The sequence below is a fragment of the Sus scrofa genome, chromosome 13 (genome assembly GCF_000003025.6).
Source record: "Sus scrofa isolate TJ Tabasco breed Duroc chromosome 13, Sscrofa11.1, whole genome shotgun sequence".
NCBI lineage: Eukaryota > Metazoa > Chordata > Mammalia > Artiodactyla > Suidae > Sus > Sus scrofa.
The window spans coordinates 156,848,381-156,873,032 of record NC_010455.5 but is presented as its reverse complement, the minus strand read 5'-3'; the positions used below and the strand labels follow the sequence as shown (position 1 = coordinate 156,873,032).

Sequence of the window (24,652 nt, the reverse complement as noted above, 5' to 3'; positions counted from 1 at the left end):
ATGGACAGTAGCAGCTATTTCTTGACAGACCGCCCAATAGCTTCTGTGGCAGAATTACCACAATTCACATTTAAAAAGTTAGGAGAATCCTGGCAGATTGAGGTTGGCAGGTAAACTAATTCCACAAAGTAGTAAACATGGCTAGGTTAATTGCTGACGCTTCATTATCTTTCAGAGCTGTGCTTCTTTACCTGATGTGTTGATTAAAATAAAAATTTCAGCGTTTTTTCAGCCTTTAGGGAACTACCTGGTATGATTAAGAAAATATCGGATAGCTAATTATTCAGTCTTTGATATTTTTCAGTTATTCCTCAAACATTCTTCCTGGACAGTGAGATGAAAGCTCAGTGTTTTACCACCAGATGTTAGGTTCGTTTGTGCAAACTATTAAAACACTTGGTGGCCAGTTTATTCTATTTTTTGGAGAAAGAAGAAAGATGACTTGGTTTAGAAGTTTCCATCTACTTCAGCATGGGGCTTTGGCTCAGAGTCAGTGACCTACCATAGAGATGAATCTATTTATCTTGCAGAGTGGGATTTTATGAATATACATTGAAAAAGTTGTTTTATTTTTCTGATTGTGAAAGTAACAAGTGCTCATTATAGAAAATTTGACTTAAGGCAACAAAATTACTGAAAATCTCTCATATGAAATAACTATTAACATTTTAATTTTACTTTTTCATTTTTTCTGTGAGGTGGTTTTTAAATACGCAGCTGTCCATCTGCATGTGCAGTTTTGGACCTTTTTTCAGCTTAACATTATAATTTGAGAATGTCCCTATGCCAATTCAAATTATTAATGGATATATTGTAGGTTCTATTGAGTGAGTATTCCATAACTTACCTAGCCATTATCGTTTTGTTGACTATTTGGAAGTTTTTCAGTTGAAAAAAAATTTTTTAAGTGAAAAGTTTATAATTTTTTTTTACTTTTTAAAGTAGAGCTGTGAAGGAAATCTCTGTGAACATGGTAGTTTTTGGTATTTTGGACTATTTTCTAGGGTTGATTTGCTAGTGTATAAGTTTTAGTCAAAGGGTAGGATAAAATGATGAGACGATAAAATAGAAGTTTTGGCTGAGGTAAAAGGGTACAAGAAATAATATATTCCATAGCAGATATTGGACAAGATGCCAAATTTTCAGAAGATTATTACAAGCCAGTTACATTTATCTTAATTCTCTTATAACATCAAGTATATAAAAGGGCTATGATTCGAATATTGGAAAGTATTTGAGGTGCCAGTCCTTTGTTTGTTGTGAGTCTCCTTCCCCTCCAGGGAAGTGAAATAACCTCAGGTTATTTAATAGTGCCCTATGGGTTTGAATGACATATTGGACCAGTTTCCAACTTATACCTGAAAGATTGCAAAGGTGAGTGCCTATCTGGCATTTAGCTGTGATGAGGGCACAAAGGAGACATTGTCAAAATGGGAAAATTTGAACTCCCCAAGTTTGTCCAGGAAAGGATATATGAAAGTCTTAGAAGCCATATGTTGGCACGTTCCATGAGAGAAAGCCAACACAGCTTCATCTTTAGTCCTGTCCATCAAATGCTGTTTGACATTGCAGCCAATTTTTGGAGGCTGAAAAGGTACATGACAAGCCTGAAAAAGGTACATATGCTAGTGTTGAGGATACTGTAGTTCTCTGAACACCTATGACAGAGGAAAGAAAGAGGGAAAACAGGCTGGCATAGAAGAAAATGTTTAAAAATTTGGCTATGTTGAATTTCAGGTAGTTCTGAGACATGTAGATAAAAATGCCTATCAAGTATAGGGTCAGAGAAGCCTTGGCTAGAGATGTGGATATGTTTTAATCACATGGGGAAGAATGTTGAAAGCCTGAGACAGTTTAAAGAGTGTGGAGGATGAGGCTAGACAAGGCCAAATGCAGAATCCTGGCTTATATCAGCCTGGAAGAAGATAAGAAACTAGCAAAAGGTATTATGAAAGAAAAAAAGAGATGACCCAAGGAGATCCAGGATTGAGCAGTCATCAAATCCAGGGTGGGAAAGAATTCCGAATGGGACATGGTCAATAAGGAGGCCAAGTAAGTTGGCTTTTAAGAATAAATGGTTTTGGCGAGTAGTGGGACACAGCTTATCCTCACTGTAATGATGAGGGCAGAAGCCCAACTGCAGTGTGTTGGATAGTGAATGGGTGTAAAATGGGTTGGATAGTGAATGGGAGTCTGAGTGAAGACCATCCTTTCTAGCATTGTGACTATGAAAGGAGGGGGAGACATATTTTAGGGAAAGAAAGCCTTATTCAAGGCCATGGAGAAGTTATCATTCTCCAAATATGGAAGAGAGAAGAATTAACAAATTGGCCTAGATCCCAGAGAAGATGAGGAGAGATTACATCTAGAGTTTTCTGGCCCTCTGGGTTGGAAACTGTGAAGCAATTTAAGGTACATAAAGCAAGAAATGCTATGTAACTCTACAAAAGAATGTCCCGTATCAATGCTGAAGAATGATATCATTTTCTAGTATATACTGTGAATGCGAAACAAGGTAAATATTGCATTTAGTATGCTACCAGGGCTCTGACGAAAAGTCATGTGGATTGTGTACTTAGATGTGAATGACATCCCTCTGGAGCTATGCATTGCATGGTCTTCTAGGTGACCTCCCTCTGGTGTGACACAGTGCTTCACACTAACTTTGCTAGAGGACGCTTTTTAAGATTCTTCATATTCCTTTGTTCTGGTCAATATTCACAAACCTTATCTTTCAATCATTTAACTTCCCACTAATCTATTTATGCAAGGATATTCAACAATCAGACTGACGGATCAGAGTCTCTGTTCTGTCTGATAGCTGTTTTAAATTAATAAAGTGGACTTGTGATGATGATTTGGTTCTTTATGTCACTTGTTCACAGGAAGACAATGTGTTGGCATGCTGATGTGAGTGTTTCTGCCTGATGGTTGGGCCTCTCTTAAATGAATAAATTGTCATTCTGGTGTATCCTGGTGGTTGGTGAGAACTTGATTAATGAGAACCCACGCTCAGAGTCAAACCTCCTTCAGCATGCTAACAAAACCACATCTCTCCTCCTTTCCTGAAAGTTAAAGACTAAGACTACGATGAATTCATTAAGCTCAGTTTTACTTGTTCAACTACTCATTGCAGGTAGTCATCTGGCTTTTTCCTGTTTACATTGTTAAAGTTATTGTGACACTTGTTGAAGATGGTAGGAGAGACCATTCCAGATGGGTCTATTTCAATAGGAAAATGAATTACAGAAATGGAGTTTACAGCTAGGGAGAGAGGTTGGTTTCAACCCCAAATGCACCTTGAGCAAGCAAGGATTTATAACCAAGTAGGAGTGAGGGTCAGTGAGTGAAAACTTACTAAGACGAAACATCAGGAGTAAGGGGGAGAGGGGAGATTGAAGGTAGGATAGAGTGATCAGATATCACATGGAAAGTGATGGAATATAAGGAACCCAGAAGTTATTAAAGGTGACCAATACTGAGGATGGGACATTCTGGTTAACTGACTTAGCAGGATTTTTGATAAGATTAGACAATGCAGAGACTAAAACATACAAGACCCCTAATCATGGCCTAGTTGAAAAAGACCTCAGAGTAGCTTGAGTGAGTTTGGTCAAAGACAGAATCTTTGTCAAAAGAGTTTCTCGTATGGACCATTTTGTATTTAAATGCAGTGGCTTGATGATCTCAGTCTCCTCTGTTTAGAGAGGAAAAGTCATGTGCATTGGGGCATATGGGACATTGGAGGGGTTTTGATATGTCAAATGGGAAAGAGAACTCAACTGGAACATGAAAAGGGTTATTGAGACTTGTTAAGGGTCAGCCAAGTTATCCTAGTAGGCTTAGAGCAGTTCCCTTTTTTTAAGTTGCTTATTCCAGAAACCTCTTCAGTTTCAGACAAACTAAGACCACTGGTCACCCTAGATATAGCTTATATTGGAGACTAAAGTGTTATAGAAAAATAAACCTGTAGGATTCAATGATTTGGGTTTTGGCAGCCAGGAAATGGAGCCAAGAGTATGGGTATTTGGCCTGATCGCACATTACAGAAAGATGACTGTTTGGGGATGTTGAGAGTTAAAATGATATAGATTGGGCAGGACAGGGGGTGAGGCTGGTTTGGTCACATTTCTGGTAACAACTTCAGTCTGCATCTCATGGGTCTAGTCTCCTGTCTAGACTTCTGACTGCAGAGTCAGAATGTCATAATCAGGTAATCTTGTTTCTCAACCAGCTGAAGTATGGAATGGTTCTCTGATAAGAGAGCTATGCAGGCAAGAGCAAAGGGCTCTAAGAACACCAAACTAGAGTCCTCTTCACATCATGCTTTAAGGTTCTGTAGAATCATGGAATGTTGGAAGTTGAAGAGAACTCATCATTCTTCTGGTCCAGTTTTTCCCTCAGACATCTGTAAATGTTAAAGTATTCTTTTCATTACAAGTGAGTATATAAAGCTTTATTGATATTGTCTCTATAATTTTGAGAGTGATTGAAGTAATAACTGAATGAACAGTTGAATTTTATTAAGAGAACAGAAATAACCACAACTCTTGGCCAGGTTTTGCAGGTATCTTAACAATATTACTTTAACACGAAACATTTTGATCTGCTGTTAAAAGAATATCAGATAAGAGAAGAGTTAGATTGATTTTGTGCTATGTGGACTGAAATTTAGGCCAATTACATAGCTACTGAAAAAGAATGGTCAGTGTTTTAAAGAACAAGCTCATTGTTCAATATTGAATAGTCTTGTGATTAGTGAGTTTAAAATAGCAGACTGTGTTGTTAGTAAATTCAATTCAGAGGCAATTTTTAGGTGTCTGTAATTGTGGGCCAATACTTAGATTCTGTAGGACAGAAATCAACAATTCAGTTGGCCTGCATAGGTTTGTCAAGTGTCATAGGCAGAATAATGCCCCCTTCCTCCAAAGTGTGTATGTTCTAAGCTCTGGAACCTGTGGATATGTTATGTTATGGTAATTAAGGTTGCAGATGGAATTAAGTTTTCTATTCAGTTTATTCTCTAATAAAGAGATGATCCTGGATTATCTGTGTATGTTCAACATAATGATGAGACTCTTAAAAGATGGAAAGAGACAGAAAAATTAGTGTCAAAATGACGCAATACGAGAGTCAGTGCTGATTTTTATAGATAGAAGGTGAATGCTAGCTGAGGAATGCAGAAACACTCTATAAGCTGGAAAATAAAATAAAAAAGATTGTCCCCTACAGCCTTCAGAAAGGAACACAGCCTTACTAACATCTCGTTTTTAACCCAATGAGACTCATTTTGTACTTCTGACCTCCAGAACTATGAGATAGATAATAAGTTTGTGTTGTTTTAAGCCACTAGATTTTTAGTAATTTGTTGCAGTAGCAACAGGAAAATAATATAGCAAAAAACAAAGAGGAGAAAGGGTGTTATGGAGAGAGCATGGAGTGGCAGCACGGTGGCAATTTGGAGAACGCCCACTCAACACACAGCTCTAATTCTGTGCCAGCCAATATTTCTCAGATGTAAAGGCTCAGAGTTATCAAATTTTCCAATGTTCCAAATAAGGTGAAAATAAAAATTTCTGTGTGTTGTTATTTTATATAATTATCTGCAATGAATTCAAAGAACAAAAAGAAGCCCTGGCACATGTGCAGAAATAAAGACGTACGTGAGGATGTTCACCACAATATTGTTGGTGACAGCAAAGGCGGGAAACAAACTAAATGTCTATGAAATGTAAGTATCAGTAAATGAATTTAAATATATATGATGAAAGATGCACACTTTAGTCAAGGCAGTAAACTGTATATTTTAAACATGTTAAGTAAAAATGTAAAACCTATTGAGCTATCTAGTGTAACATCTCATTTATCAGTATAAAATGGTATCTATAAAAGTAATACATATTGTTTAAGAGTAGTATGTGTATAAATAGAGTAATGTGATCAGTAATGCGGTAGCTGAATGGGTTCGAAAAACCTGGATGAAAGAGGTGACCATAAAAGGGGGAATGTGCGGGGACTGATGGTCATGTGCTGTGAGCTGAGATGCCCTACCATCCAGTTTTGATTGATCACATAAACCAGACCAGAGAAGATTATGGGTTGGGCTAGACCCTGGGTTTCCACTGAGGATACAAAAATAACAAGGACTTAGTTCATTTCTTCAAAACTTTTATGGAGAACTGGGGCAGAAAGATAGTAAATGAGGCAGAAAAAAAATCCAAAAAAAACAAAACATGGAGTTCCCTGGTGGCCTAATGAATGGGTTAAGGATCTGGCATTGTCACTGCTGTGGTACAGGTTTGATCTGGGAACTTCTGCATGCTGTGGGTGTGGCCAAATAAAATTAATTTATGCATTTAGTCATTTATTTATTCAACATTCATTCATTATTCATTAAATGTTAAGCACCTGCTGTGCACCCTGCAGCTTGTTTAACTGCAGTGTATCTTTGCAGTGCAGGATTTGGTTGTAAGAGTAGTAAGAGCTATGTTTAATTTTGTTTCTAAATTCTATCCAGCCTCTACCCCAAGATTAGGTCCAATAATTGTAGTGAGGCAGTTAGCCTTTCTGAGCCTTGGCTTCCTTCTTGGCGTAAAGGGCATTTTTTTCTGTTCTGACACCACACAGAATGATGAGAAAACAAGCAGGAAATCTCTTGTGAAGCGGGGCACATTCCACAATGTGGGTTGGGCTTTACTGGGCTTCATTTCTCCCTTTGGCGTGGTTCTCCCCCTCAGCTCCACTTCTCCTCTAACTTTCCTCTGCCTCCCCCTGATCCCATCCTCATTGCTAGTGTCCAAGTCACTGCCGTGGGCACCCGGGCTCCCACAGCATCTCCCTTCAGTGTGGCTCGTGATTCAAATAAGACAGATATTCCTCAAGCTTCTCTTTCATCATTGTCACAACCTTACAAGGAAAGGGATTTAGAGTTTTTCTTCAGTCTTGTGCACATATCAGAAATCCCAGATGGCTCACCTTGCACATTTCCTCTTTGTATCTGCTTCCAACCTTCCCATTAAATTTTTTTCTAAGTTGCCTGCTGTGGTGAGGATGTAGTCATAGTTTCCCTTTGTTCTAGACAATTCCTTTATCCATGTTTCACCAACTGAAACTATCTTCTTTCCTACAGGCAGTTACAGAGATTCATTTGTGGGAAAAACTCTGCTGGAATAGAAGTATTCATGCTGTGGTATTTCCTAGAAAAAAATTTATTCTTGATAATAGGCCTCAGAGAGTCTGCCTAATTCCCACTGATACACATCTGTTCCATAAAGAGATATCTCTTTGGAATCAGTGGGATTTTAGAATAACTCATCAGAGGAAGTATTGAAAATCAGGTTGTGGGCAAATTTTCACATTGGAGTCAAATACCTCTATCAGAATAATAAAACAATCCATATGTTGGGATTTATTAGCTCTTATTGACAATTTAAAGTCATAAACTTCTGATGAAATGAAACACTGACTTTAAAGTTATGAAGAGATGGCTCTATTTCTAGTTGGAGTTCTTGAGTATTTTTGGTGTTAAAGCAATACATGATTATAGGAGGATGTTAGCTATAAACTGAAGCTGTTTCCTAGAGGGAATACATTTTGCAATAACTCCCATTCAACCGAAGTTCTCAGCAAACCAAGGAAGAGTTGAATTCCTCGTATTTACTTTTTATTGTTTGAAAATTACTATTGCATTACAAGTGTTAGAGTTGTTTGGGAAAGAAGAATGAGGCATTATTAGAAACATATCCCTGGGGCATAATTTAGCATCACCAGTAGGAGATGGAAGAAATGGCTTTATACTAAAAAAGCAATGTCTGAGAAATATTATCAGTAACATGCTACTAAAACTAAAGGCTGGACTGATTAGAATCAGTTGGAGTTTGGCTACATAAAAAGGCATTGTTAGAACAATGGAAAGAGGAAGTAGTTGTATTGGTAAGGTAGGTTGTTCTGGGGTAAAGAAAACATTCCAAAGAATTTATTAAACAGTGAAAAAAGTATTAATAGCCCCCTTGCAGAGCTGTTAACACATCAGTTTATTTTTCTAAAGGTATCAAAGTGCTTTACAAAGTGTAAATATGACTCCTGGACATCTGGGGATATTCTGCATGTGAAAACATCATAAAGAGAAGTAGAATCACTACTTTGACACACCTATGGATATAAAAAGGTAAAAGAGAAGTTAGGACTTGACTCCAGGTCTTTCCACGCTCCCCTCCCCGCCATGGAAGCTCTTTTATTCCCAAATGTGATATTTGAAATATTTTTTGTATAAACTGAGAATTTACTTTACAACACATTTTAATTATAGTCCTGATAATCTTCTTGTGTTTGTCCTGATAATATAAATTATTTTTCTTTCAAAATACTTGGCAGGAAAAAGAAATTAAGTGATTAGGGTAATGAACCATTATTTGATCTTTGAGATCATACCTTTTAGAATCTGGATTAATTAAAAAGTAATTTCATTATTTAAATTATTTTTTTAATTATAAAAAAGTAAAGCATATACGTAATAAAAATTCAAATGGGAGTTCCCGTGTGGCGCAGTGGTTAGTGAATCTGACTAGGAACCATGAGGTTGCAGGTTTGATCCCTGGCCTTGCTCAGTGGATTAAGGATCTGGCGTTGCCATGAGCTGTGGTGTAGGTCGCAGACGCAGCTTGGATCCCGCGTTGCTGTGGCTCTGGCAAAGGTTGGTGGCTACAGTTCCAGTTCGACCCCTAACCTGGAAACCTCCATATGCTGCAGGAAGCGGCCCTAGAAAAGGCAAAAAAAAAGACAAAAAAAAAAATTCAAATGGTACATGATTAGTTCGAACAGAAAGTTAAATTAGCTCTCTGACTCCTATCCCATGCTCCAGAGGTTAAATATTAACTCTCTTTTGTATACCTTTTAATGCTTCTATAAGATCATTTTTTTCTGTGTGTATGCACAGTATTATGTTATAATGTTATATATTATGTTGTATATTATATATACATATTATATATGGCATATATCCAGTGTCCCTTTGATTATACAAGTTGAATGAGTAATGCATGCTGTTTTTATACCTCACCTTTTTTACTTGTCCAGAATATTTTGACGTCTTATCTTTCCAAATTAGGGCATGAGACTTGTCTCTTTTTCAAGGATGGCACATTGTTCTGTTTTTTGTTTTTCACTGTAATTATTTAGCCAATACTCTATTCATAAACATTTAGGTTGTTCCTTGTGCGCGCCTGTGTGTGTGTGCGCGTGTGCGTGTGTGTGTGTGTACATGCACGTGAGCTTCTTGTATTTGCACATTCATGCAATATAACTGGAGGAAAAATTCCTATATGCAATATTTTTTGGCCAAATGAAGAATATGTATATTGCATTTTACCAGATATTTCCAAATTGCCCTTACTGAAGATGTACCAGTGTCTGCTCTCCAGCAAAAATTTAGGAAGTGAAATGCTTGCTAAGCCTCTCAATGGGATTGTGTATAATCACACTACTTGATAGCAGACAGTGGTATCTTACTGCTATATTTGATTATCTTTAATAAAGAGTGAGGTTGAGGATATTTCTCTGTTTATTTTCCCTTTAAGTTCTTTTTTTCTCTGAAATGGTAGTTCATGTCCTTGGACTAATTTTCTCAGAGTTTGCTTTTCTTGTCCATATTGATTTGTCAGAATTTTTTGTCAGAACTTTTTGTGTGTTAAGGAAGTTACTTATCATTCTCTTATATGTTTTGAAAGTACTTTTCTTAGTTTGTTATTTGCATTTTGACTTTGCAATGATGGTTTTTGCACATTGAATTGAAAAGAATTATATACCACATTGATCAGATTCTTCTCTTAGGGTTTCTGGAGTCTGATGTTTAGAAGGTTTTCCTCACTCTAAGTTTATAAAGAGATTCACATTTATTTTAGTTTTTTCATGTTTTAATTCTTTTTATATTTAAATCTTTGAAACATCTAGAATATATATTATAGTAAGGAATGAAGTAGGGAATTATTTCAATTATTTTTCCGAATGATGACTATATTGTCATCTTACTTATCATTGCCCCAAAGAAGTAAATTCCGTGTTTATTAAAAATGAAATTTCCATGTATGTATATTTTCATACATATCCATGCTGTCCCTTTCCTCTGTATATATTTTTCTATGCTTACCAAATAATTTCAATGGGTGTGCTTTAAAACATGTTAACTATCTACTGGGGCTAGTTTCCCCTGATAACTCTTTTCTCATGGAATTTTCCCAGCTAAACAGGTGTGTTATTTTTCTAGATGATTTTGATATTTACTAAGAGAGTGCAAAAAATCCAATAGGATTACATGATTTTATAGATTAATTTGAAGGAGAATTGACACATTTGCAACACCAAATTTTCTTCATATTAATCTTGTAAATTTCTATTGTTTACTTTTAGTCCCTCTCTTTTGCTTTTGTAAATGTGGAATTTTCTTCTACTGTATTTTAAATTTTTTATTGTATTTAAAAATTAATTTGAGTAGTTCCCGTCGTGGCTCAGTGGTTAACGAATCCGACTAGGAACCATGAGGTTGCGGGTTCGATACCTGGCCTTGCTCAGTGGGTTAAGGATCCGGGATTGCTGTGAGCTGTGGTGTAGGTCACAGACATGGCTCGGGTCCTGCTTTGCTATGGCTCTGGTGTAGGCTGGCGGCTACAGCTCTGATTCAACCCCTAACCTGGGAACCTCCATATGCCATAGGAGCAGCCCAAAAAATGGCAAAAAGACAAGAAAAAAAAATTAAGTTGATCTGCACTGTAATGTGCATAGTAGGATTAGATTGGCCTGCCATTTATATGTATGTATAGAAATTATCTCTCTCTCTATCATTGTATTTTTGTAGCTGTGTGTTCTTTGTAATAAGAGTTTTAAAATTTGCCTTCTATTCATGTTCTGGAATCTTTAGCTTCAGGATTTTTTTTTGAAGATTTGACAAAATTCATACCATCTGGACAATAATTTCATCCACATTTCAAATGTATTTGCACAGTAGAGAACAATGTACCCTCCTATAATTCAATTTCTTTTCTGTGTTTATTTCCCATATTTTAAATTTCTTATTTTTTTTGTGTGTCTTTTTGCCTTTTTTAGGGCCGCTCCCGTGGAATATGGAGGTTCCCAGGCTAGGGGTCTAATTGGAGCTGTAGCCACAGGCCTATGCCAGAGCCACAGCAACGCCGGATCCGAGCCGCGTCTGTGACCTACACCACAGCTCATGGCAATGCCAGATTGTTAACCCACTGAGCAAGGCCAGGGATTGAACCTGCAACCTCATGGTTCCTAGTCGGATTTGTTAACCACTGCGCCACAACGGGAACTCCTCATATTTATTTTTGCAAATGTTGATTAGATTACCTATTTAAAAATTTTATTTTTATTGGGCTTTTAAAGGAATCAGCTGTTGAATCTATTCCCTTGCCTAATCTACTCTTCTCCTTTTTAACTTTTATTATTTCCTTCCTGTAATTTTCAAGGTTTTTTGTTCTTTTTCTAGTTTTTTGGTTGAGTTATTAATTTATTTATATTTTACCTTATTTAGAAATATATTTTAGACAATGATTGTTCCACTGGAATGTTGCTTTAGTTGTGTTAGTATGTTTGAATGCATAAAGCATTCACAAACTCTTATTTCCAGATATGCTACCATCTAAAATTTTGATTTTTAAAAAATATTTTCAAGTGATTGGGTGTTTCCTTTTCATTTCATTTGTTATGTAAGAGTTATTTGGGTTATGGACAGTGAATGCTTTCTGTACCATTTACACTTGAAGTTATTGTGGTTTCTTCTGTGGTTTAATACAGGATCAATTTTTGTATGTGTTCCATGGGCTTGGAAAAAAATATGCATTCTCTTTTTGGAAGATGTAGAATTCAATAAATCATTCATTCATTCACTCAGTAAGTAATATACAAATGCATAATTATTATTTTAAATGTATGTCCAGATTCTATTCCAAGCACTAGAGATGGTGGAGTTAATAAGACAAAATAAATCTCCGTGTTTGTAGCCGTTTCTTTCTAATAAAGGAGATAGCAACAAATCAAGAAAATACAATTGGATACGTTTTCATTACTGACAAATGCTGTGAAGAAAATTAAATCACTAAGGAGATGGGGAATGACTAGGCTGAGGAGATGGGAGAGGGCTATGTGTTACAGGATCCTCGGCAAAGGCCTTCTTGAGTCATGTTTGAGCAGGGGCTAGCATGAAGGAAGTGAGGGAGCAGTTAGTCATGAGGGAACAGCATACCTGGCAAAGGAGTAACACTGATGGTGAAAGGATGTGGATATTTGAGGAGAGCAACAGCAAATGAGGAGGAATGTAGCAGGAGGTAGGTCAGAGAGACAGGCAGGAGTCACAGTTGTGCCACCAGAGATTTTCAAACCAGACAGTGACACAATTTTTTTCATATTTTTAAAATGCCACTGTGGCAGTTACCTATTAGATCTGCTCTATTATGATATTTAAATGTTCTATGTATCTTTACTTATTATAGTTTTGTCTGATTGATTTATCAGAGATTCAGAGAGTTGGGTGAAGACATCTACTGTGCTTCTTTCTATTTATTTCTGCCTTGCATGTCATGTTTTCATTATGTGCTTTAATGTTAAGTTAGGCATAAAAGTTTCAAGCACTCTGGATCTTTTACTTTTCTTGTTTTTCCCCTGAATTTACCCATTATGTGCCAAATTTGCAATGCTTGCCTTATTTTTTTATTTTCTTGATACATCTTTGCTTATTACCTTTTAAAAAACATTCGGTGATTTATGTTGTATCAATTGGCAAATTGTCAAATAGATTTTAAAATTCGGTCTATGTCTTCTTTTGCTAAATGATGTTTTTACTTTGTGTATTAAAAAAATTAAAATTAGTAAGATTTATAATATATGTTTAAGTGTTTGGTGGTTAACTCTAAATTTGCATGTATACTTAAGTCAATTTCTCGATTTTTAGATAGTATGTAGTGAATTACCACTCTGAAATTTGTAGAAATTGACACTCATACTTCTCTAAACATACCTGCTTAATAATCTGCCTCCTTTAAGAATATTTATGTCTGTTCTAATCCCTTCACTCATTTAGATATATCTAGTTTCTTTATTATAGAGCAAATTTCCTGAAATCTTTAATTATTCTTTGTTTTTACTCACTTTTTAAAAAAATTCAAGAAAATCTCAGAAGTATTTTATATATATTACATTCTTGCTTTTTTATAAGGTCTGTCTTATAATAAACTTTGGCATACACAGACAATTTGGGGGTCCAGTTTATTTCCCATGATAGTTTATAGACATTGCACAGAATTGAAAATTTTTTTCCTCTGTTATATCTTCTTCATCAATATTAATGCAAGTACGATGATCCTCCCTGTGTCTCTTCTTGATCTATCATCTTCTATCTAATTACATGCATCTTTTTATCTTCTTAATCTTGTTCTCTCTGATGATATTTTCAAAACTGTCTTCTAATTTTAGGTGCTTCTCATGTGGTTTTCATTTCTGTAATGACTTTATTTCATTTTTTTGCTTCCATTTATCAACTGTCAACTTATTATCTCTCCTTTGGTTTCTTTGTCTTCTTTGAGCTTTTATTCCCCAACCCCCAAGAGTCCAAGTTAACTTTATCTGGAATTTATTTTCTTTGAAATTTACTTGTGTAAGTTTCTCTGAAATGCCTCTTCTTATGTTTAATTTTCAACTAATATATTCATTTCTAACTTCCCTGAAATACCATAGTATAGACCTTGTGTTGGTCCTATTGTTCCTCTGGGCCTGGGCTATCTACTTGCCTAACAGTGGTGTGAGGAGGGGTGGAAGGAATGGTCTGACCTTGGATTGCAGGCTCATAAACTTTCTTACCAAAACCTCTGTTGTCTTCCCTCCAAGGTGTGTCTCCCCTTAATTTGTGAATTTCTCTTTTTGGGGATAATCAAGAGGTCCTTGGGGGCTGCAAGGTAAGTTGGAATGTCAAAAGTCTTTCATGGACAATCTAGCATATACTTAACATAAATCTCACTGCCACCAGGAATAGAGTCGCAATTGCCACTTACCCTCTCTGCTGTTCTCTGTCTTCCTGGCGGCCTGCTTCTCTAGTTATGAGGCTCTACTCTTTTTTTGGGCAGATATTATTCTTAATTTAAAATTCTATTTGTCCATTCCCAGTTTCATTAGAGATGACGTTTTCTTCACATTTTGCTGCTTTCGGTGTGCTTTGGGGAAGAATGTTAAACAAAAAACCATTTACTCCCTTATCTTTAATTGGAAATCCTCAACAAAAAAATTTTTTTTGCAGTCTAAAGAAACCTTATTACAAGTGATTTTGAGGAATTCACAGGGACTCAGTAGTGTGAAAAATTTATTAAAATATAAATCTATTACGGCATCATCAGAATTTTCACTGAGGTGTCCAGGGGTCTCTAGCTAGCAAGTGTCCATTCAAGTTCATATTTCCAAGACATCTATTATTGAACCATTAATCTGCAAAATGGTGGTTTTAAATGTGTAAAAGCAAAGTTTAGGATAAGACTGGCAAGTTTTATTTTAGTCTAATTTCTTTTAACAGAATTTAGTAGGAAATTAGGGAATCATTGACATCTTTACCAAGGAAGTCATTTGATTAGAACTCTATTTAAGAAAGATGGATTAATATCCAGCACAAATGAACATCTCCTCAGAAAAGAAAATCATGGACTTGGAGAAAAGACTTGTGGCTGCCTGATGGGAGGGGGAGGGAGTGGGAGGGATCGGGAGCTTGGGCTTATCAGACACAACTTAGAATAGATTTACAAGGAGATCCTGCTGAGTAGCATTGAGAACTTTGTCTAGATACTCATGTTGCAACAGAACAAAGGGTGGGAAAAAAAATGTAATTGTAATGTATACATGTAAGGGTAACTTGATCCCCTTGCTGTACAGTGGAAAATAATAAAAAAAAAGATGTCAAAAAAAAAAAAAAAGAAAGATGGATTGGAGAGAGAAGAGAGAAGGATTAACGGGAAACTGATTAAGAGAATCTTCCAGTCATATTTTCAGAATTTGTTCATGTTTTTTTACTGACAATTTCAGACTTACCAATCCTGAAAGAGAGAGTAAAAAGAGGAAAACATTACCAAAATATTGGTATACTCTAGTGTAAATGACATTTGTCACAGTGCCTCTACTTGTCCATTACTAGAACACTACAACTTCTAATTTTTAGTCAGATACAACTGATAGCTATGTAGATTTATGTAGATGCTGAACCAATATGGCAACACAGGAGGCTCCCAAATTTCCTTCCTCCCATCAATAGAGTATGTGGCTACACATAGAGCAGTTCCTTCACAGAAGAATCCAGAAACTAGTTGAGTGACTCCTACACATTGGGAGACTTAGAGAATAGCCACATTGAAATGGGTAGGAAAGACTGAGACATACTCTTGCCATAATTCCCCCTCCCAACACAACACCATACAGTAAGAAAACCCCCAATTTCAAGATTCTCCAGGTGTGAAGGATTTGAACCACAATTCTAGTGCCCAGACTTTTAAGGCTGCCACACCTAGGGGATTGCCACCCTCCAAATCACCTAGCTTTGAAAGACCATGGGGCTTATGTTCATGAGTCCCACAGGATTATAGCAAACATAGAAGCAATTGTTAACAGGTGTGCAAACCCTCACTGTAGCTCTTGCCCCACAGTTAAGGGCAGAGGGAGCAGGCAAAAATCACCACGGTCTATTGCCAATATGCCAGTGTATGTTACAGATACACAATAAAAAAAATGGCTTGTGTCATCAGAAAAATATAGGGGAGGGGAGTCTTCAGATGCATTTGAAGTAGAGTTGTTTTCAGCTTAAAATTGACTGTTGTAACTATGTTTCATGTGGGCCTCATGTTAACCACAAAGCAAAAACCTATAGTAGATACACAAAAGGTAAAAGAGTCAAAGCATACAACATCTGAAAATCATCAAATCGCAAGGAGAGGAAAAAAATAGCAAAGGGACTACAAAATAGCCAGAAAACACTTAACAAAATGGCAATAGTAAGTCAATAGCTATCGATAACTACTTTAAATGAAAATGTATTAACTTCTCTAATCATGGAGTGGTTGATTGGATAAAATAATAAAAAAGATCCAATTTTATGTTGCCTGCAAGAGACTCACTTCAGCTTTAAGGACACACAGTCTGAAACTGATGGGTTGTAATGAGATATTCCTTGCAAATGAAAAAAAAAAGCAGGAATAGCTATTTTTATATCAAAGACAATCAACTTTAAAACAAAGGCTATAATTGGAGAAAAAGCCCATTACATAGTGAAAGAGGTATCAATTTATTGAGGATATAACATTTATAAATATTTATGTACCCAACAAAGGAACACCTAAATATATAAAGCAAATATTAACACATTTGAAGGGAGAAAGAGATAGTAACATAATAATAATAGAATTCAGTGTCCCATTTTCAACAATGAATAAATTATTCAGACTGAAAATTAATGAAAACAGTCAACTTAGACCACATGCTATATTAGATGGTTCTAATAAGCATATACATGCCATCCATGGCAGCAGAATACACATTCTTCTCAAGTGCACATGGAACACTCTCCAGCATAGATTATATGTAAGGCCACAGAACAAGTCTTAACAAATATAAGAAGATTGAAATCATATCAAATATCTTTTCCAACCACAGTACCATGAAACTAGAAATCAATCATGAGAGGAAAACTGGAAATTCACACCTATGTGGAGATTAAACCACATACATCTGAACAACCAATGAATCAAAGAAGAAATCAAAGGGAAACTTAAAAAAAATCTTGAGACAGATTATAATGGAAATACAACATTACCAAAATTTATGATCTGCAAAAACCAAACGAACAAAACAGTTCTAAAGGACAATCCACAGAATGGGAGAAAAACTGCAGATGAAGCAACCAAGAAGGGATTAATCTTCAAAATATACATACATCTCATACAGATTTATACCAAAGAAACAAACCAATTAAGAAATAGAAGATCTAAATGGATGTTTCTCCAAAGAAGACAGACAGATGGCCAAAAAGCACAGGCATGAAAACATGCTCAACATCACAGATTATTAGAGAAATGCAAATCAAAACTACAATGAGGTATTATCTGATACCAGTCAGAATGGCCATCATCTAAAAGTCTACAAACAATAAATGCTGGGAGAGGGTGTGGAGAAAAGGGAACACTTGTACACTGTTTGTGGGAATATCAGCTGGTGCAACCACTGTGGAGAACATTACACAGAGATTCTGTAAAAAACTAAAAATAGAACACCATATGTTGCAGCTTATGCTGATCTAGCTCATATTAAGTGAAGTAAATCAGACAAAGAAAAGCAAATATACGAGATCCACTAGTATGTGGAATCCAATAAAAATGACACAAAATGACTTACAAACAAAAACAGACTCAAACTAAAGAGGAAACATGGGTGGGGGAAGGATAAATTAGGGGACTTGGATTGACATATACACACTACTATATATAAAGTAGATTAGTCACAAGGACCTACCGTATAGCACAGGGAAATCTACTCAATATTGGGTAATAACCTATATGGGAAAATAATCTGAAAAGGAATGGATCTATTTGTATAACTGATTTACTTTGCTTTATACCTGAAACTAACACAACCTTGGAAGTCAACTATACTCCAGTAAAATTTATTTAAAATCTGGGGTTAATACATGCAACTTATTACATTTGGGATGGATAAGCAATGAGATCCTGCTGTATAGCACTGGGAACTATATCTAATCACTTGTGATGGCTCATGATGGCAGATAATGTGAGAAAAAGAATATATATATATGTATGTATGTATGTGTGTGTGACTTGGTCACTTTGCTGTATAGTAGAAAATTGACAGAACACTCTAAACTAACTGTAATGGATAAAATAAAAATCACTAAAAAAAAGTGATAAGACCTGAAGAGCCAGGCAGTGCCAGGAAAAAAAAAAAGTTCTAAGAAGGAATTTAACACTTATAAACAAATACCTTTAGAAGAAAGACAGATCTTAAACAACCTAGCCTTATACCTCAAGGAACTATATAAAGAAAAACAAACTAAGCCCAAAGTTATTAGAAGAAAGGAAATAAATGTTAGAACAGAAATAAATGAAATAGAGGCTGAATATATATAATGATACAATTGTTAGTGATATATACCAATTTTGGAGAAGGCGCTGTTAGACATTGTAGAGAAGAAATAGGAAATAGAATATATTGTTTTACCCTTGAGAAGCTTATATTCTATTCTATGCTGTGGTAGTCAGAATAAAGGCCCCCAAAGATGTCCACATCCTAAGCCCTTGGAATTTGTGCATGTATTACCTTACTTGTCAAAAAGAATCTCCAGATGTGATTAATATTAAAGACTCAGAGATGGAGAAATTAATTTAGATCATCCAGGGGAGTCCAGTGTAATCCTGTGAGTCCTTAAATGTGGAGAACCTTTCTTGGATTTTGTCAGAGAAAGATGAGATATTATAAGAAGGGACAGAGAGGTGCAATATTTCTGGCTTTAAAGATGAAGAAAAGGACTCACAAGCCAAGGAATGTGGGTGGCCTTGTAAAAGGCAAGGAGGTGAATTCTCCTTTAGATATTCTAGAAAGGAATGACATCCTTCTAACACAATTTTAGCTCAGTTAGACCCAAATTCTATGAGTTCTGACCTATAGAACTGTTGGATAGTATTTTGTGTTGTTTTAAGTTACTATATTTATAGTTATTTTTTATGGCAGCAATAGAAAACCATACCTATATGTAGAATCTAATAAAAATGATACAAAAAAACTATATTTCTATATTTATATATGTCTATACATATACGTATACATATAGAAAACCCATGTATAGATGTATATGTGTACAATCTTCTGTTACATATAACAGAATACTTGACAAGCAAGTATTTTTATGAACCAGGAGCTATTCCTCTGGTCTTAGGAACTTATATGCACAATGTCCCAGAGCATCTTATACATCTAAATTGTCCTTTGTGTTCACAGTCTCCAGCAGGCAGAAGTTAGGACTGAAGAGGCCTATCATGCCTGCTTCATATATATATGTGAATTGTGGCAAAAAATATGGCCCTTCATATATTTTGTCAATTAAGTTTTGACAATTTGCAGCAAAATATGGGAAGTACCATAGAGGCATGACTGAAGCACCATAGAGACATGACCAAAGCCCTCTAAGAGTTGAGAGCAAGAGGGACAAAAAGGACTTTAAGAAGGAGGGGGCATTTGAACTGGTTTTTTGAGGTTGAATACAATTTCAAGAAGTAAACATGAGGAAGACAAATTCTAAGCAGGGGGAATGGGGTTAGCAAAGGCAAGCCAGTGTGGAAGTATGTACTATATGGGGAAAGAGGTGGATAGATCAGTGTTATGGTGTGGTTGATTTGATTAATATTGCTAAAGTATTCGTTTTTATTACTGAATATTTTTACTGAATCACAAATTCATAGAATATTCATAATATGATGATATAGAGAAGCTTCGGTTGGAACCAGATGTAAAAAAGTTTTGAATATTAGACAAAGTCAATTTTTATTTAACATACATTAAAAATAATACATGGCTATATTAAAAATGCGTTGATTTAAACAAAGAGAGAGATGAGTTCCCTGGTGGTCTAGTGGTTAGGGTTTTATGCTTTCACCACTGCAAACTGGGTTCAGTCCCTGGTCTGGGAACTGAAATTTCACATTAAGCCACTGCATGCTGTATCCCTAGAAAAACCAAAACCAAAAACTAAAAACAAGCAAAAAAAGAAAATCTGATGTTCCCATTGTGGCTCAGCAGGTTACAAACCCGACTAATATCCATGAGGATGTGGGTACCATCCCAGACCTCATTTGGTGTGTTGAAGATCCAGTATTACCATGAGCTGTGGTGCAGCCTGGATCTGGCATTGCTGTGGTTGTGGCGTAGGCCGGCAACTGCAGTTAGGATTTGACCCCTAGCCTGGGAACTTCCATATGCTGCAGGTGAGGGCCTAAAAAATTTAAAACAAACAAACAAACAAATAAATTAAAAAAGAGAGATTTGGTTAGCAATTACTTTAAAAAGGGAAATTGAGGAAGAAAGAGAAGAAAGACGAATTGGAATAGTTAGGAGACCACTAAGCCTGTCTAGATGAGGTAGTGACATCCATCTAAATAACACTGTCAGAATTTTTGCACCTATCTTCTGTAGTACTTATTTTGATGAATTTTACTTTATAGCCAAGATCCCTATCTTATGGACTTTAGGCATATGTGAAATTTGAAACTAATATGTTTAACATAAAATTATATTTATAAGCAATTTTACTAACTTAAAACACATTATTTCAATGATTGGCAAATTAAGCTGGTAATCCCTTCCCCCCATGCTGAAATAGTTTTGATCTTTAGAACCTGCCTGCTTTTCTTACTGAATGAGGGGAGAACCTCTTAAAATTTTCACCTTGTTCAGTTTGGTCATAATCCTCCCTTGTGTTCTACCATGATGGTTCTGCTTCTCAGATGGTTCTGCTTCTGTCCTCATGATGTTTATGCCTGTATCACTAGATGCTGTCTTCCTCAGCTGTGGGCAACTCACACTTCAAGTATCTTGAAAACTGCCAATTTCTCCAGGAGTAGAAATCATTTCCTTGAGTTTACTTTTGCTCACTGTGTCTTTCTTCTTACCAGCTGTCCACTGAACTTTTTATCATGTCCTGTTTTCTATAGAGCACTTCCCTCTCCAATCACTCCACAGACTCCTTTGTTTAGGCCATTTCTCACAAGGAACAGCCTTCAGCTTTATTTTTATTGTGTCATTCTGGAAACATTATAGAGGTGAAAGTTTTTGTGACATGTGATTGAAAAACTGGGAAAATATAATTCATTAACAGATGATGAAAACTAAGGAAGAATCGGCAGGATGGCCAGGGTCTGGTTTTAGATCATGCAGAACTTGAGGCTCTAAATGCCTCATGTAAGTGAAGATGAATAGCAGACATTTGGAAATGGCAGTGTGGTCTGGTAGAGATAAAGATTCTATGGTAAAATTTGCTGGTAGACATCAAAGAGGATAATTTTATATGTGAAAATATATGAGGAGAGTGAATTTGAGAAGATTCATAGAAAAGGAAAGTGATTCAAAGAAAGAAAAAGGTCACGGGCATGTTTCTTTGTTATCTTTGACAACTTTCTCTTTGTGCTATTGGTAAGAAGTCTAGTTGACTCATTGAAGGTATCCTTCTGGCCAAATTTTAGCAACCAGAGTCACTTGGCTTATTCTTGTACCCACTGTCCTTATCATTGGCCTGGGATGTGGGGATTTGACTAATCTGTTCTCTAATGGTCCATCTCACTATGTGCCATTTTGCCACTAGAATTAAAGGTACACAACCTGAGCATCATTTCTTAAGTATACATTTTGCCTTTACGTTTTAGCAAAATCTCTCCAAGTTAGTCTGGAGAGGAAAAACCTAAATACGCTTTTCCCTTCTGAGTCTATGGCAATAAGCAGTAATGAAAGTGTAGTCTTTGCGAATGAAAAAATGATCTGCACCCATGTTGGTATGCTCTGGGAATACTTCAGTGCTTCCAAATAGCTTTTGCTCTAATGTATTTCTTTATAGTAATGGCTAGCTCAGTTGCACCCATGTGAAAAGCTTTTAATTTGGTTAAATTTATGCTAGGAGCTGTCGGAAATTAGAGCCTTGCAGGGGTTCCTCCCTTCCTCTCATTGTAATTCTCTTGTGAATTTCTCCCCTGCAAAGTTATGCAGCTCTCCATCTGGCCATATTCATAAGCCATCCTTCTCATGGAACTTTGATAAAATGCATCAGCTTCTTTGGAATTAGATTAGCATCTCAATCTGAGAGCTTTCCAGGCTCTTCCTGCTGACAGAAGATGAAAGCCTCATAAATAAAAATGCTGCTTTGTTTGCCTCTATGTTGTGATGGACCCTGTGGAAGAGAAAGATGATTAGATTTAAACATCTTTCGTTCTATGTTACAGATATTCTCATTCTCCATGGCTTGACATTAATGCCCTCTCTTCTAGTGTTATCTACCGTGAAGATTGTATAATAGAACTGGAAAGTTAAATAGCACCCTTCAAAGTAACGTTTGTTTCTTCTAACTACTCTAGAAATCTTCTCAGTGGAATATGTGGATTCGTTGTGCTTCATTATCAATTACCATCATTCTAAATAAGGTAATAATAAATTAGTCTTCCCTTCAGAATTCATGTCCAAAAATAGTCAATAATAATTGGTTGTCTATTCGGAATAAAATACGGTAACAAAATCTGTATATGTTAGACTGGAATTAGATAATAAATATGTGTATTAGCATAGGTTAATAATTTGTAGATGACATGTAAGCATGTAAGGAAATTCTGGGACACAATATTCAGAGTTAAGATCTGCTTGACTTGAGATGTAACTGAATAAAGTTGGTATAGGACTCAATCTGACTTATTGATATGATGTTTGCCGTTATTTTATTTTTGCATTAAAATGATTTGGGGAAGCTGAGCTTATTATTATTAATATATTTATGATAAAGTTGGTTGTAATAATTTATATTATTTGGGAATAAAGTGGTTAGGATCTGGAAGAGGACTCTGGTTGTAGGATTTTAAGAAACATCAATCAGACATCAATGTTTGGCAGCATGAGATGTCCTTTTCAATAGACAACTGGTAAAATTCCTATAACACTCCACAAGTTGTTCTAACCAACATATCAAGATGCTGGAAAATTTCACACATCTGTATATCTAAAGATGGGTGGCCTGTAGCACATAGAGGAGGAAAAACCAAGACAGCAGAGGTAGTGCCTATGATCCTGCCTCTCTGCCACAACATCTAAGACTGCAGGCTCAGAGAACCCAGAAGCAGAAGAGGAGGCTATACACACAACTCCAGTTTCCTGGCCATGGCAGTACACACAGCCACAGGGAAGTAGACAGCAGCCTCAGGGCTGGTGACTCTGTCCCTTCAGCTGTGGAAGCACCCATGACCCTCTCCTCTGAATCCACAGTGGTGGCACCTGTGAACCTGACAACCCCAGAGGTAACAGAGGCAACCCAAGATCCTGGCTTTACCACCCCCTGACAGTGGCAGAGACTACAACCCCAGACATGATGGAAGCACCCACCATCTCAGTGCCCCAGGCAGTAATGCAAGCTATAGCTGGGACACTGGCAGCAGCAAAGCAAGAGCAAACCAGGAGACATAAGCAGTAACAATGAGGACACCAGGCAGCACCTCTAGCAGAGGTGGTAGAGGATGGAAAGTGCTGATTTCAACTATAACCAGAGACAGGTTAAGCAAGAGAAACCAAAAATCTGTGATATAATGCTACCCATTGGAAAAAAGAAAACAAAAACAAGAGAAAAACCTCTAATTACTAGTGCTGAGTTGTTAGAATCAAAATGATTCTAACGAAGAAATGTGTTTGTTACTTCAAATGCGCAGATAGAGAAATAATCATCAAGCACCTTGAAAAACATGGTAACAATGTATCACAAAAAGTAAATAACAAAACTCCCATAAAACCAAACTGAAAGCTATGGAGTATTGTGATTGAACTAATAGAGAATTCAAAATAGCTGTCATGGTCATGTCTTAGTGAGCTACAGGAAACTTGGAAAGGCAGTTCAGTGAGTTTAGGAATAAAATTAATGAACTGACATTCTAAAGAAATTGACATTCTAAAGAAAGAACAAAACTGAAATTCTGGAACTGAAAAATTCAATAAATGAGATTAAGAACACATTAGAAATCAATGGAAATAGAGAAGATCATACGCAAGAGAGAATTAGTAAGATCTCTAATAGATTTATAAAAAATGACATAGGTAGAAGAGGAGAGAGAACTAAGTTCTAAAACAAATTGGGGAAATTCTATAGAACTATCTAGCTTCATTAGGAATGGCAACATAAGAATATTTGGTATCCCAGAAGGAGAAGAGAGGGAGAAAGGAACAGAGAGTTTATTTAAATAATAGCTGAAAACTTCCAAAACCTGTGGAAAGAACTGAATATACAAATCCATAAAGCTAAGATAACACCTAATTATCTCAACACAAAAAGACTTTCTCCAAGAAACATTGTATTAAAACTTTCAAAAGTCAATTATTAACCTCAAATTCTTGCAAGTCTGTTCTCCATGTCCATAATTTTCTTTTCTGTGGAAGGGTTTGTTTATGCCATATATTAGATTCCAGATATAAGTGAAATCATGCACTATTTGTCTTTCTCTTTCTGACTTATTTCATTTAGTAAGAGAGTCTCTAGTTCCATCCATGTTGCTGCAAATGCATTATTTTGTTCATTTTTATGGCTGAGTAGTATTCCATTGTGTATATATACTACATCTTAATCTATTCATATTGTCAATGGACATTTGGGATCAATAGATACAAACTATTGCCTTTGGAATGGATAAACAACGAGATCCTGTATAGCACTGGGAACTATATCTAGTCACTTATGATGGATCATGATAATGTGACAAAAAAGCTTGTATGTGTGACTGGGTCACCTTGCTGTACAGTAGAAAATTGACAGAACAATGTAAACCAGCTATAATGGAAAAAAATAAAAATTATTTTAAAAAAAGTCAATGATAAA

General features: G+C 36.1%; 1 long non-coding RNA gene across 1 annotated transcript in view; it reads left to right on the top strand.

Moving 5' to 3' along the window:
• Positions 1-24,240, top strand: part of LOC110256438 — a 46,490-nt gene extending 22,250 nt beyond the window's left edge. Inside the window, exons 4-8 of the long non-coding RNA XR_002337937.1 lie at positions 5,621-5,731; positions 8,048-8,167; positions 11,809-11,904; positions 13,894-13,961; positions 22,164-24,240. This is a non-coding gene — a long non-coding RNA (uncharacterized LOC110256438). The remainder of the gene's footprint in view (positions 1-5,620; positions 5,732-8,047; positions 8,168-11,808; positions 11,905-13,893; positions 13,962-22,163) is intronic.